Genomic DNA, 16,179 nt, shown 5'->3' on the forward strand with positions numbered 1-16,179 from the left:
GAGTCAAATGTCACTGGTACATGCAAAATGTGGGTTTGCCTCATGGTAGAGAAACTCTGTAATCACGAATCTCAAAGCTTACCTAGGGTAGGCTTGCACAACTTCCCTCTTCCCCTCAGGAGGAAAGAGACCTTATCTTACTAAGATAAAAATCCTTTCAGTGGCTAAGAGGTGAAAATCTCTAAATTCATTACCGTTTGGAATGTAAACCTGTGGCTCCAGGGGAGATAAAACTGTAAACCACTAGAGAGAAGGACATAATCTCTAACTTCCAAGTTACTCACTCATCTCTTGGTTGTCAGAGATTTTTGCTTAGAAAGTTCAGACCATGAAGAAACGTAAAACTAGTCATGGAACATTGCTTCCTGGCACTGCTTTTATGCATGAGAGAGTAACACTGTCCTAATGTTACCCACACAAAATAAACAAGTAGTAAAATAGACAAAATACAGAAAACATGTTTTTGATCTGGAACAAAAGGCAGCAGAAAAAGAGAACAAATCAGGTGACTCCTACCATCACCCAGGCCTTGTGGTTGTATGTAATATATGGACTCCAGTTCAGGAAGGGAGACAGCAGAACAGGGCCCAGCAATTTCACTCAATTGATGAAACAGATATCAGAGTTGAAAAAGCTAATGGAACTATAATTTATGGAGTAGAGCGACTTGGTTGAAGCAATTCCCAGGGAGGAATTCTGGAAATATGAATGAATCCTCTTGGAGTTTTTAGTTGACTACCTATCTGAGTATGCACTGTGAGGCCTGGAAAGAACATCTTCCAGCGGAAGAAAAATTACTAGGGAGCTTCAAGTCAAAAAATTCCAAGAGGTCACAAAAAAGATAGTCAGTAAGGAAAGAGCCCTTTTAAATACATAGAGCATTTATCAGAGATTCCCAAACAGCCATGCCTAAGAAGTGTGGTTAAGTAATTTGAGAGCAAAAGCTGTCCTACACCTATTCTAAGAGAGCTTACAAATAAACATTTAAAGGTTCAAACTGATCTTCAAACTGATTTATTCTAATTTATGAGAATAAATTTCAATATTCTTTAAAAGAATATGACAAAGCCCAACACTAAACACTACAATTCACAACATCTGATACCCAAAACAAATAAACAAGCAGAAAACTATGACACATAATCAGGAGAAAAGAAGTCGATAGGAACATAAACAGAAATGGTAAAGAAAGCAAACAAGTATGTTAAAACAGCTATTGAATATATATATATATATATATATATATATATATATATATATACATGTATATATAAATGCTACATATACTCATACATATTTACTCAATATGTAAAATAATACATAAATGTAACAAAAAGAGAAAAGAAGGATATAAAAAAGCTCCAAATATAAATTCTGGAAGTAAATAGTACACCTGAAATTTAAGAGCACTTCAGGAACTATTGAAGAAAACAAAATATATAGAATTTTTATATATTTTATTATATATTTATAGAATACATAAAATATATAAAATGAAGCACAAGAGAAAGACAGGAAAAAAGGCTGAAAAATTAACCACACCCACTTTAACAAGTGGGACAATATCAAGCAATCAAATATATACATTACTTGAATATAAGAGAAGCGGGTACACAAAATAGTGAAGTAAAAATCACTGAACATTTTTCAAATTTGATGAAAAGTCTAAATTCAGAGAGCCAAGAATCTCAACAAACCCAGACCAAGATAAACATATAGAACACCACACCAAAGCATACAAAATCAAATTACTGAAAGCCAATACTAAAAAGAAAAGCTTAAAACAGCCAGAGGTGAAAAATGCATTAGGTACAGAGAAATAAATATAAGAATGAAAGCATGCTTCGTATCTGAAATGATGTGGGCAAAAATAGAATGCAATGAGATCCTTTTATAATGCCAGAGAAAACCACTGTCAACGTCTAACTCTGTACCCAGACAAATATCTTTCAAAAATATAAGCAGTAAAAACTTTTCAAACAGATAAAATGGAGAACATACATTGCCAGCAGACGTATATGAGCACAAATTATCATTAATCACGAGTGACAGATCACTTTCCCCTACCACTGGGAAGATGACCAGAAGGTCCGTTCTGTTCAGCATTGTACTGGATGCCCCAGCCAGTACCATGAAGCAAGAAAAAGAAGTAAAAGAGAAAGAGATTGAAAAGAAAGAAACAAAACTGCCTTCATTTGCAGAGAGCGGGATTATTTACATTTTAAAAAATCCAATAAAGCTACAGAAACACTACCAGAAGTAATAAATTTAGTGTTTTGCAAAATACAAGGTCAATAATTCATATCACTTATATTTCTATATTTCAGTAGAAAAGAATTGAACATTTAAAAATGTAAAAGTATATATTATTTATGATTGCAACCAAAAACATGAACTACATAGAGGTAAAATTAGCAAGATATTTCAACTAAAATATAAACATTTAATAAAGCACTGATGAGATAAATGAAAAAACAAAATAGAATGGTGATTGTCAGGGGCTGGAGGAGAGGGAAACGTGGACTTGCTGTTCAATAGGTATAAAGTTTCAGTTATACAAGAAAATAGTGTCTTGGTCGGCTCTGGCTGCTGCAACAAAATACTATAGACTAGGTGGCTTAAACCACAGAAATTTTTTCCTCAGAGTTCTGAAGCCTGGTAAGTCAAAGATCATGGTGTTGGCCAATCAGTGTCTGATGAGAGGTCTCATCCTGGCTTGCAGAATGCTGCCTTTTTGCTATGTCCTCACATGGTGGAGAGAGATAATCTCTCTCACTTCTGTTATGGTTAGGGCACTTATCCAGTATATGACGGCTCCACCCTCATGATCTAATTAGCTGCAAAAAGCCCTATCTCCAAATACCATCATATGGAGGGGATTAAGACTTCAATTTATGAATTTTGGGTGGATACAAACATTAGTCTATAGCAAATAATTTCTAGAGATCTGCTGTATAATATTATAGCCTCTGGTTAATAAGGCTTCACTATGTACTTAAAAATTAAGAGCGTAGATCGCACGTTAAGTCTTCTTACAGGAAAGAACGAAGGAAACAAGGAAGGGGAAAAAGAGGGAAGGAATGAAAGAAGGAAGGAAGGAACAAAGAAAGGAAAAAGAAAGAAGAGAGATGGAGAGAAGGAGGGTTTAATCTCATTAAGTATAATTCGTGTTACTAAGGAAATAAGTGAATATACATATATAATGTATGTTAGCTAGTACAAAATCAGATTTAATAAATAAAACTTTTCTGATGTAAGTATGAATAGGAACTATTATTTTCTCTGTTTCTTTCTGCTTTCATCTACTCTTGCAGACACAAAAATTCAAATTTTGTGTACCAGCTTGAGCTATGGCCTTCTTCCCATGACTTCTAGGAGAGCTATAGAAAACTGTAAAATCTGAGAACCTTGTACATCAAATAGAATAAATGGATAATTATTAGAATTTTGTTCCATGCTTTATAATGAAAAGGAGCGCAAGAAGAACTCCTTAATGATATGATTAAATGGAAACCAACTGAAACACAAAAATATACATATCTAAACAATTGCTTCTATATGCAATGGATTTAATGGATTAAGATGAGTTGGATACATTTTGGAGTTCTGATTTATTCTATGATATATTTATTAAAAATCTAATATTTATTGGATAATTTAAAATGCATATTGGCATTGATAATGATCTGAAGAAATACATTACTTCATATGTAGTGTTTAATTAATATGCATATACACTTGATCTACTAAAGGAGAAATTTCATTATTACTATATTCATTCAAATAAGGCTTATGTTCAATACTTTATTATGTTAATTAATATGGAGACAAAATCCTCTGTATATAATTTCCAGGGTAGCTAATTCCTACTCACAATCTCAGGAGGTCTTGAGAGGCCTGAAAGGTTACCACAATTATCACATATGTCAGGCTTCACACATTTATATGATTAAATTGACGTGAAAAGACTTTATAAACCTTTCTACAACTAGTATTCAATGGACATTTATTATTTATATAGTTAAATTTGTTCTACAGTAAATAAATGGCAATAAACTCTTGAAACTTATATTTTTCACTTCACCTATTTTCATAATGAATAATATCTATTTGTAGACATTTTTATCAAAGTACAATTTTGATATATTATTAACCTTTTTACAAGTTTACATGTTTAATGTAAATAAGTTAGTAAACATAGAATCATAAGTGTAGATCCATTCCAAATCTGCAGAAATATGCATTATTTTGCTTCTGTACAATGTTTTTATTTTTTAAGATAAAAATATAACTAAAATGGGTTATAGAGTATAAATAAAAATATATATATAAAGAAAACAAAAAAAAACCCAGTTAGCAGAAGGAAAGAAATCATAAAGATCAGATCAGAAATAAATGAAAAAGAAAGGAAGGAAACAATAGCAAAGATCAATAAAACTAAACGCTGGTTCTTTGAGAAGATAAAGAAAATTGATAAACCATTAGCTAGACTCATCAAGAAAAAAGGGAGAACACTCAAATCAATAGAATTAGGAATAAAAAAGGAGAAGTAACAACTGATGCTGCAGAAGTACAAAGGATCATGAGAGATTACTACAAGCAATTACATGCGAATAAAATGGACAAGCTGGGAGAAATGGACAAATCTTAGAAAAGCACAACTTTCTGAGACTGAACCAGGAAGAAACAGAAAATATAAACAGACAATCACAAGCACTGAAATTGAGACTGTGATTAAAAACCTTCCAACAAACAAAAGACCAGAACCAAGTGGTTTCACAGGTGAATTCTATCAAACATTTAGAGAAGAGCTAACGCCTATCCTTCTCAAACTCTTCCAAAATATGGCAGAGGGAGGAACACTCCCAAACTCATTCTATGAGGCCACCATCACCCTGATACCAAAACCAGACAAAGATGTCACAAAGAAAGAAAACTACAGGCCAATATCACTGATGAACATAGGTACAAAAATCCTCAACAAAATACTAGCAAACAGAATCCAACAGCACATTAAAAGGAGCATATGCCATGATCAAGTGGTGTTTATCCCAGGAATGCAAGGATTCTTCAATATATACAAATAAATCAATGTGATAAACCATATTAACAAACTGAAGGTGAAAGACCATATGATCATCTCAAGAGATGCAGAAAAAGCTTTCAACAAATTTCAACACCTGTTTATGATAAAAACCCTCCAGAAAGTAGGCATAGAGGGAACATATCTCAACATAATAAAGGCCATACATGACAAACCCACAGCCAACATCATTCTCAATGGTGAAAAACTGAAACCATTTCCTCTAAGATCAGGAACAAGACACCATTATCCACTCTCACCACTATTATTCAACATAGTGTTGGAAGTTTTAGCCACAGGAATCAGAGAAGAAAAAGAAATAAAAGGAATCCAAATCAGAAAAGAAGAAGTAAAGCTGTCATTGTTTGCAGCTGACATGATACTACACATAGAGAATCCTAAAGACGCTACCAGAAAACTACTAGAGCTAATCAATTAGTTTGGTAAAGTAGCAGGATACAAAATTAATGCACAGAAATCTCTTGCATTCCTATACACTAATGATGAAAAATCTGAAGGAGAAATTAAGGAAACACTCCCATTTACCATCACAACAAAAAGAATAAAATACCTAGGAATAAACCAACCTAAGGAGACAAAAGACCTGTATGCAAAAAACTATAAGACACTGATGAAAGAAATTAAAGATGATATGAACAGATGGAGAGATATACCATGTTCTTGGATTGGAAGAATCAACATTGTGAAAATGACTATACTACCCAAAGAAATCTACAGATTCAATGCAATCCCTATCAAACTACCACTGGCATTTTTCACAGAACTAGAACAAAAAATTTCACAATTTGTATGGAAACACAAAAGACCCTGAATAGCCAAAGCAATCTTGAGAAAGAAAAATGGAGCTGGAGGAATCAGACTCCCAGACTTCAGACTCTACTACAAAGCTACAGTAACCAAGACAGTATGGTACTGGCAGAAAAACAGAAATATAGATCAATGGAACAGGATAGAAAGCCCAGAGATAAACCCACACACATATGGTCACCTTGTCTTTGATAAAGGAGGTAAGAATATACAATGGAGAAAAGACAGCCTCTTCAGTAAGTGGTGCTGGGAAGACTGGACAGCTACATGTAAAAGAATGAAATTAGAACACTCCCTAACACCATACACAAAAATAAACTCAAAATGGATTAAACAGCAAAATGTAAGGCCAGACACTATCAAACTCTTAGAGGAAAACATAGGCAGAACACTCTATGACATAAATTACAGCAAGATCCTTTTTGACCCACCTCCTAGAGAAATGGAAATAAAAACAAAAATAACCAAATAGGACCTAATGAAACTTAAAAGCTTGTGCACAGCAAAGGAAACCATAAATAAGATGTAAAGACAACCCTCAGAATGGGAGAAAATATTTGCAAATGAAGCAACTGACAAAGGATTCATCTCCAAAAGTTACAAGCAGCTCATGCAGCTCAACATCAAAAAACAAACAACCCAATCCAAAAATGGGCAGAAAACCTAAATAGACATTTCTCCAAAGAAGATATACAGATTGCCAACAAACACATGATAGGATGCTCAACATCACTAATCATTAGAGAAATGCAAATCAAAAGTACAATGAGGTATCACCTCACACCATTCAGAATGGCCATCATCAAAAAATCTACAAACAATAAGTGCTGGAGAGGGTGTGGAGAAAAGGGAACCCTCTTGCACTGTTGGTGAGAATGTAAATTGATACAGCCACTATGGAAAACAGTATGAAGGTTCCTTAAAAAACTAAAAATAGAACTACCATATGACTGAGAAATCCTGCGCATATACCCTGAGAAAACCATAATTCAAAAAGAGTCATGTACCAAAATGTTCATTGCAGCTCTATTTACAATAGCCAGGACATGGAAGCAAACTAAGTGTCCATTGACAGATGAATGAATAAAGATGTGGCACATCACATATATACAATGGAATATTACTCAGCCATAAAAAGAAACAAAATTGAGTTATTTATAGTGAGTTGGATGGACCTAGAGTCTGTCATACAGAGTGAAGTAAGTCAGAAAGAGAAAAACAAATACCGTATGCTAACACATGTATATGGAATCTAAAAAAAAAAAAAAAAAAAAGAAAAGATGGTTCCAAAGAACCTAGGGGCAGGACAGGAATAAATACGCAGACATAGAGAATGGACTTGAGGACACGGGGAGGGGGAAGCGTAAGCTGGAACAATTTGAGAGAGTGGCATGGACTTATATATACTATCAAATGTAAAATAGATAGCTAGTGGGAAGCAGCCGCATAGCACAGGGAGATCAGCTCGGTGTTTTGTGACCACCTAGAGGGGTGGGATAGGGAGGGTGGGAGGGAGACACAAGAGGGAGGAGATATGGGGATATATGTATACGTAAAGCTGATTCACTTTGTTATAAAGCAGAAACTAACACACCATTGTAAAGCAATTATACTCCAATAAAGATGTTTAAAATATATATATATATATAGAAATATATATAGAATAACAGTGATTATGATGTGTTCTTATGTAATGTGCCTATAATCTAATAATATTTGGGGTTTTGACTAAAGAATATATCATTGCTTTATTCCATGTGAATTAATATTCTATAAATTTTTATGTGAATTAGCATAGAAGCATGCTTAATGGTTATTTTCCATTTCATGGAAATTCCATTAATGGAAATCATTGATGACTTTTAAAATTCCAAACTGTTGTCTATCCAGGCAGCATCAAATTATTCACTGCTATGGATAATGTTGTAATGAACATCTTTAGAGTTAAATTATTGCACACTTTCATAATTATACATTGGAATACATTTCTAGAAATTTGACTCCATGTCAATGATTATCTTTATTACAATGTGTTTTAAAATAGCCTACCAGCAATGTTATTTGACTTCAACCAGCAGCAGTACCATTTGAAAGTTTCCAATACCTTATTTCTTTGTAACACCTCATAATAAAGTCATCTTATTTGAAAGATACATCTAGCAATTGTAAGAAATAACATTTTCAAGCAGATGTCTATATATGCTGAAATATGTATTAGTTTCCATTGGTTTCATGTCCATAAATATTGAAAACATCAAAAGCAACATGCAATAAATCTTGCCCTTTTTAGCAGAGTTACAGCAAAGTATTTGGGGAAATGAGCCAGGGAAAAGTAATTAAATACTAAATGACATCACCTTTGAAACAATGAATTATTTCAACTGACTTTTCTACTCTCCTCAGAATACTGAAGTATTGAATACCTTCTTATTAACAATAGTCTTTCCAATAAAACAATTCTATTCATATTTTTGGATGAAGAGATATTTTTTTCTATAAAACTTAAAAATCTAAAATATAGACTGAAACAAAGTAGATATTTTAATATACAATGTTTAAAATGCCTAAATTTCTGTTTATAAATTAGGAAACACATTATATGTCTATATATCTACATATATTTCTATATAGCTATATTACCTGAACAATAAAATCCTGAACAATAAAATTGTTGCGTTATCAATAGTTTCTCTCATAGCCAGGAAACATAAAATAGAAAATTTGAAGAATCTTATAGAAAAACTCAAAATAAAAAAATGTGATAATACAAATATATAACAGTACTCAACTTGTTTTGCAAGTAAAGTATTTTATTCTTTCCAACTCAAAATTTAAAAGAATAAATTGAAATCCTAACTATTGTTATAAAATAAGAAAGGATATACTACCATCTAGTGGTTAATGGGGTTACTCAGGGGTAATATTTCACCTGCACGTATTCTTAGAAACTGTAGCTCAAGGGAAGCTGGTGGCTGAACATCTTGCAGTTAAACAACTTTACTAAATATTTATCAAAAATGAGTTGATTATTAAACATATTATTAACCATTTTATATTTTCTTGCTTTCACCTTAGAAGTTTGAGTACTTTTGTTGTAAGAATATAAATGGTGAAGAGGGAAGATATGGCAGTACAAAATAATAAAATAATATCTCAATATCTTAATAACTTAAGAAGCCAGTGAAGAAGAAAGTGAATACTGCTGTAGAGATTGTAGTTACTAACTTTTAGAGACCATTAAATTTACAAATGCTACATCTAGACTATCTATTGAGTAAAGAAATAAATTTAGATATTTTATTACATATTGGTGGAAATTGAAAATAGCTATATTATAATAATAATAAAATTTAACATTAAAGATACAATTAATCCTTCAAAGGAAAATATTTTAAAGACCATTAAGGACAAAATATTTGGGGAAAAAAGAAACAAATTGGGAAATGCTTTCAAGGAATCGATTGACATCTATATTGAGTTCTCTAATAAACTGTGGATCTTTTCCACCTTTCCTCTTTTGCCCTTGTTACTGCTTGTGTGTGAGTGTGTGCGTATGTGTGTGAAAGTGTTCATTTTGTTTTCTATAATAATGAATAATTATTTTATTATAGGATGTCTTCAATTCGAAATTTTTAAGCCATATATGTAAGTACTATATGTGGAATGATTATCCTTTTTAAAATCAAATGAATATCAAGTCATTTAACTAAAATTATTAATTTAACTAAATATTTAAATTACGTTTTTACCATTTAGTCATGGGCTCCATTCAGTAATCCATCATTATTCAATTTGAATCGTATAATCCTGCAGGTGAGAGATGATGAGGATTTTTGATAAAGAATCCTTTATACAATAACTATTTTATCAAGAATCAATATTGTGCTACAAAACCCTGGAATACAAAAGTCTTGTTCATTAGCAAACTCTAGCATTTAACCAGTTACCAGTGCATTAGTATAAGAAAACAAGAAGTCAAAGACACATTCATTCATTTTTTTCATTCATTCACCAAATACATGATGACTACATTTTAAGGGCTATCCAATGTGCTAAAATATGGGGACACTGCAGTGAAAAACTGAATTTAACTGGCACAGTCTCTGTTCTTAAGGAATTACTTCTTTTCGGAAACCATAGTCACACATAAGAAAAATGTAAATTTAAAACGGAAAGACTTGAACTTGGGAAAAGAGACAATCATGAAATAGTCAGGCAACATGGATCCCAGACATCAAGAAAGCATCCAGGTTAAAAAAAAAAAAAGGGGGTTGCTATGCTTCAGGTACTGTCAAGAGAGAAGGGTAGCATAGGTGAGTGAGCAAATGTTAAGAGAAAAGAACTTAATGAGAAGAAAGAAGCAGGGGCCAGAATTAGCAGGAACGTGCAACCCAGATACAAAGTTTATATTTTCTTTGAAGGACTGTTTTTAAGATTTCTGATTTTATAAATGATGACAAAATAAAATTTAAAAAAATAGAGAAAGAGGAGCATATTTGTGTGGAAGGAGGGAAGAAAAATTCAGGGTAGATAGGTTGAGATTGAAGTTGTCTATGTACCTTATATTAAGCAAAAGGGAGAATGAGTGGAATGGACAGCAGGTGATTTCACTTCAGCAGTTGTAGGCACCAAATAAAAAGACCATTTGTCTGTTACAATTTCATCTTAAAGAGGGTTAGGAAGTTATATACAAAATAGAAACATCATCAGGATTAATTTCCAAGCATCACTCTGCAGTCTAATTAGTATGAAAAAGTATAGATATTCCTTTACAATGGACAGATCTGACAGGGACCACCTTAATCAAGTGATGAACTTGTCATCATAGGTACAGGAACACCCTGCTTTACTGCACTTCACTTTACTGTACTTTGCAGATAATTGCAGTTTTTACAAATCAAAGGTTTATGGCAACCCTGCAAGTCTATCGGTATCATTTTCCCACCAGCTTTTGCTCGTGTCTTGTCTCTGTGGTCACATTTCAGTAATTTTTAAAATACTTCAAACTTTTTCATTATTGTGATATTCATTATGGTGATCTGTGATCAGTGGTATTTGATTTACTACTACAACTCGCTGAAGTCTCAGACAATGGTTAGCATTTTTAGCAATGTTTTAAAATTAAGGTATACACATCTTTTAGACACAATGTTATTGTACGCTTAATAGTCTACAGCATAGTGTAAACATAACTTCTATATGCACTAGGAAACCAAAAAGTCCATGTGATTCACGTTATTGCAGTGGTCTGGAACCAACCCTGCAATGTCTCCAAGGTATGCCTGTAGTGAGACAATCTCATATTAAGTGTCTTCTAATATGATACAAATATAAACAGACAATATCAGCCACTTAAGTGACATTTTTACACCCCACTCCCCACCCACTCACCCCTCAAAAATGTTTATCCTGTATGATTTAGAAAAATCTATAATTTGACTGATCAGAAAAATCCATAATGTAGACTGATCTACAATGAAACTGACCGTGGGCATGTGGAAAGAGTCTATGTCACATAGAAGAAAAACCAAAGCAACTAAGTGATGGGGGTGGGGAAAGGGGTTTATCCTGATTTAAAAGAAATCAATGACAAATATATACCAATTGCAATACATGAACCTTGATGGATGCTAAATTAAAAACAAAGACAATATAGGCAGCATTGAGACAGTTTGGAAACATATATATGGACTGAATATTTGATATGTGTAATTAATAAAATTTCCTCAAGGTGAAAATGGTATAGGAGACTATTCTCATTGTAGGAGAATTCATGATGAATTATTTGGAGAGGATGTGCCATGAAGACTTCAATTTACAAACAGTGAGTTCCAAAAGCAGCAAAGAAGTGTATACAATTTGATGAGTTTGGACATATGTAAATATCCATTTAACCATCACTGCAATCAATCCTTGTGTCTCTATTTTTGGGTTTGTTCGTTTGTTTTGTAAGAACACTTAACATGAGATCTACCCATCAACAAAATGAAAAGGCAACTTACTGAATGGGAGAACATATTTGCAAATCATATATCTGATAAGGGGTTAATATCTAAAATATAAAAAGAACTCATAATTTGATAGCAAAATACAAACAATCCAATTAAAAAATGGGTAGAGAATCTGAACAGACATTTTTTTTCCAAAGAAGACATACATATGGCCAACAGATACATGAAAAGATGCTCAACATTGCTAATTATCAGGGAAATTCAAATCAAAACCACAATAAGATATCACCTCACACCTGTTGGAATACCTATTATCAAAAAGAAAAGAAATAATTTTGGCAACGATGTGGAAAAAAGGAACACTTGTGCACTGTTGGTGGGAAGGTAAACTGATGCAGCCACTATATAAAACAGTGTGGAGCTCCCTCAGAAATTAGAAATAGAAGTACCATATGATCCAGAAATTCCACTTTTGGGTATTTATCCAAAAAATAAAAACACTAATTTGAAAAGTTACGTGCACTCCCATGTTCACTGCAGCATTATGTACAATAGCCAAGATATGGAAACAACATAAGTGTCCATCCACAGATGAATGGATGAAATAATGTGGCATATATTCATATATTTTTATATACTTTTGTCATAAAAATAAAGAAATTGTCATTTGTGTCAACATGTATAGACCTTGAGGGCATTATGCTAAGTGAAATAAGTCAGACAGAGAAAGACAAACACCACATAATCTCACTTATATGTGAAATCTAAACAACAAACAAGCAAACAAACTAAGCTCAAACAAATTGGTGATTGCCAGAGGCAAGGGGTTGGTGGGGAGGGAGTGGGGCTGGGGGGTGAAATGGGTGAAGGGGGTCAAAATTTACAAACTTTCAGCTATAACATAAGTCATGGTGATATAATATACCACATGACAAAATAGTTAAAAATACTGTACATATTGCATATTTGAAAGTTGCTAAGAGACTAGATTTAAAAGTTCTCATTACAAGAAAAATATTCTGTAACTATGTACTATGAAAAAAAAAAAAGAGATCTACTCTCAACAAACATTTAGGGGTATAATCCAGTACTGCTGACTACAGGCACTGTGGTGTACAGTATAGCTCTGGAACTAGTTCATCTTACATAACTGAAACTATACCAATTGCACAACTCCCCATTTCTGCCTCCCCCTGACCTCTGGTATCCACTATTTTATCAATATTTGCTTCTTATATGAGTTTCGCTATTTTAGGTTCCTCACAGAAGTGGAATCATGTAGTATTTATCCTTCTGTCCCTGGTTTATTTCCCTCAGCATAGTCCTTCCAATATATGTGTAGCGGTACCTTATTGTGGCCTTAATTTGCATAAACTCTGATGTATAATACAGTTGAATATCTTTTGATATTTTTATTGACTATTTGATTACACACTTTTGTGAGGTGATCATTAAAAGCTTTTGCCGGACTTCCCTGGTGGCACAGTGGTTTAGAATCCGCCTGCCAATGCAGGGGATACTGGTTCGAGCCCTGGTCCGGGAAGATCCCACATGCCACGGAGCAGCAAAGCCCAGGCGCCACAGCTATGGACTCTGCGCTCTACAGCCCACGAGCCACGGCTACTGAGCCCACATGCCACAACTAAAGCCCGCGCGCCTAGAGCCCATGCTCCGCAACAAAGAGTAGCCCCCACTCGCTGCAACTAAAGAAAGCCTGCATGCAGCAACGAAGACCCAATGCAGCCAAAATTAAAAATAAATTAAAAAAAAAAAAAAAGCTTTTGCCATTTGTCTATTGGATTGCATGCCCCTTTCTTATTGATTTTTAATATATATATATAATCTTGATATAAGCTCTTTGTTTTATATGTATTAAGAATATCTTGTCTAAGTTTTAAATTTTCTTTTTTACCTTCTTGTTGGAAATTTTTGACAATAGTTTTATTGTCTTACTTTCAGGTTAAGATCTGTAATTTATCTAGAATTGATTTTTCTATATGGTGTACAGTGGGGTTGTGATTAATTTTTTCCATATAGATATCCACTTGAATCAATATTATATGTATTAAAGAGTTGTAATTTTCAACCTTCCCTGCAGTATCACCTTTGTCATAAACTGGTTGAACACATATTTTGTGGATTTCTGTTTGTACCTCTATTTCATTCTCTTATGTATTTTTTTCTCTTCATCTATCCCTGTCAGATAGTGCATTAGACTGTGCTAGACAGGGTTAGTGTGATAACACTGCTGTAATTTTTCTAGATTTTTAACAAGGAATGATATTTGGTACTCTATATTCTCCAACTTTGTTTCCCTTCTTATTTAAGGTTTCCTTTCTATTATTAATCTTTTTCATTTCTATATGAGATGTATAATCTCTGTTAAATTTTACAATCAGAACCTGCTGAGGTATTGATTGAGACTGTACTGGATATAGACAAACAACTGGGTAGAAAGTACATTTTTTATAATATGGAATCAGTCAATCCATGACCAAAGTATATTCCATATTTTTTGAGAACTTATTTAATTATTCTCAGTAATGCATTGAAATTTGTTGTATGAAGTTCTTAATTGTTTTTACACTTGTACTTAATAAAGATGAATTTAAAGGTTAATGCTATTACAAGTTGTATTACTTCAGGAATTTCATTTTCTAAGTGTTTTTGTTAATATATGGAAATAATTTTTTAAAATCAGTTTGTATGCCATCATCACTCTCAATTCCCTTATTAATTCTAATAGTATATCTGTAGTTTCTTTGATTTTTTTATATACACAGTTATGTCATCTGGAAATAATGATAGTTTTATTTATTGTTTTCTGATCCCTTTAACTTTTATTTCTTTTTATTGTCTTTCTTGTACTAACTGGAATTTCCAATTTTTATATGACCATATATACAAAAATATAGAAATAGTTATGGAAGGCAAGATGAATATAGACAAGTATATATATGAATATAGACAAGAATATAGACAAGTATATCTATATATGAATATAGATATCTTGTAAGTGTAAATGAAGGCATGTATAACTGGCAGAGGATTAAATCAGAAATATATATTGACTTAAGGACTCAATTCTCAGAAATGGGAGGTTTGAATGTATTGCAAAGAATCAACTTTTCATTGTTTTCCTTTGAAAATCCTACAGTAGTGATATATGTCAACATTCTGATTTTTGCTATTTTTATTATTATGGGCATTTGGATCAGGTAACTTTTGTGACAAATGCTTTGTTACTCTCTATATAGGGTATCCCCAAGACAACCATCAGGTGCAATGATTTGCTTTAAAGACTCACAGGATTCAGGAGTGTAATACTCATGGTTACAGCTTATTACAGGAAAAAGATAATAGTTAAAATCAGCAAAGAGAAAAGGTGAGGTGCATGAAGGAAGTCTGGGGGAAATTAGGTGCAAGATGCTGGTACCCCCTCTCTGTGGATTCTCATAGGATATGGTTATTTCTTCCAAGAAGGATATGTAACAACATGTGCAAAGTGTTGTCAACCATGGACATACCTGAGCTTTGTCCAGGATTTTTATTGGGTGAGTCATGTAAGCATTTAGTGTCTGCATGACTGACCTCAGATATTCAGACTTCCAGACCACCAGAGCAAAAGCAGGTAGTCACCATTAATTACATTGTTAGCATAAACCACCTGGTCATACTGGTAAGGTGTGGCCCAAGGCCTCAGGAGTACAGAAACACTTATCAGACTGATTATTTCAAGAGCTTTATTCCTAAGAGCTGACCAAAGGCCAGTCCTGGAAATAGGCCTCTTTTGGGAAAGTACAGTTTTAGAGAAATCCAGCCCTGCTGAGTTAACCCTCTCCTGTATACTACCCTGTGAGTTTTTATATGGTGTATATATATTCCTGATGTTTGGAAAATATTCTGCTAAAGTCCTAGGTTTACTCCAAGGTGAAAAGAAAATGCAGGTGATTTTTAAAAATAGCTCTTAACTTGGCTTTATTATTAATGTATTATTTTATTATAATATTTTTCATTATATTTATTTGTAATATGCTGTGTCTATACATGTGTGTACATATATACTCAATGTTCTGAATTCATTATCATATCCAAGAATATGATTCTGGTTCTATATTTGTGTGAAAAGTTTTCATATTAAAAAAAATAATATATATAGTTTTCTTGGCATTCAATTATCTCTAAAAATAAGTTATTCTCCCAAATTTACATTCACCATTATGTCTAGTGAGTGCATTTTTGTCTATTTCCTTATCGTTCTTGGGACTTTTAAATTTATGATGTCTAAGTTTATATATTTAATATAATGTTTATTGA

The 16,179-nt window shown here is 33.0% G+C and overlaps 1 long non-coding RNA gene across 1 annotated transcript in view; it reads right to left on the minus strand.

Moving 5' to 3' along the window:
* Positions 1–6,857, minus strand: part of LOC309660198 — a 483,439-nt gene extending 476,582 nt beyond the window's left edge. The window contains exon 1 of the long non-coding RNA XR_014263261.1: positions 6,801–6,857. This is a non-coding gene — a long non-coding RNA (uncharacterized lncRNA). The remainder of the gene's footprint in view (positions 1–6,800) is intronic.
* Positions 6,858–16,179: the final 9,322 nt, after the last annotated feature.

The sequence above is a fragment of the Balaenoptera physalus genome, assembly GCF_965194825.1.
Source record: "Balaenoptera physalus genome assembly, chromosome: 4".
Lineage (NCBI taxonomy): Eukaryota > Metazoa > Chordata > Mammalia > Artiodactyla > Balaenopteridae > Balaenoptera > Balaenoptera physalus.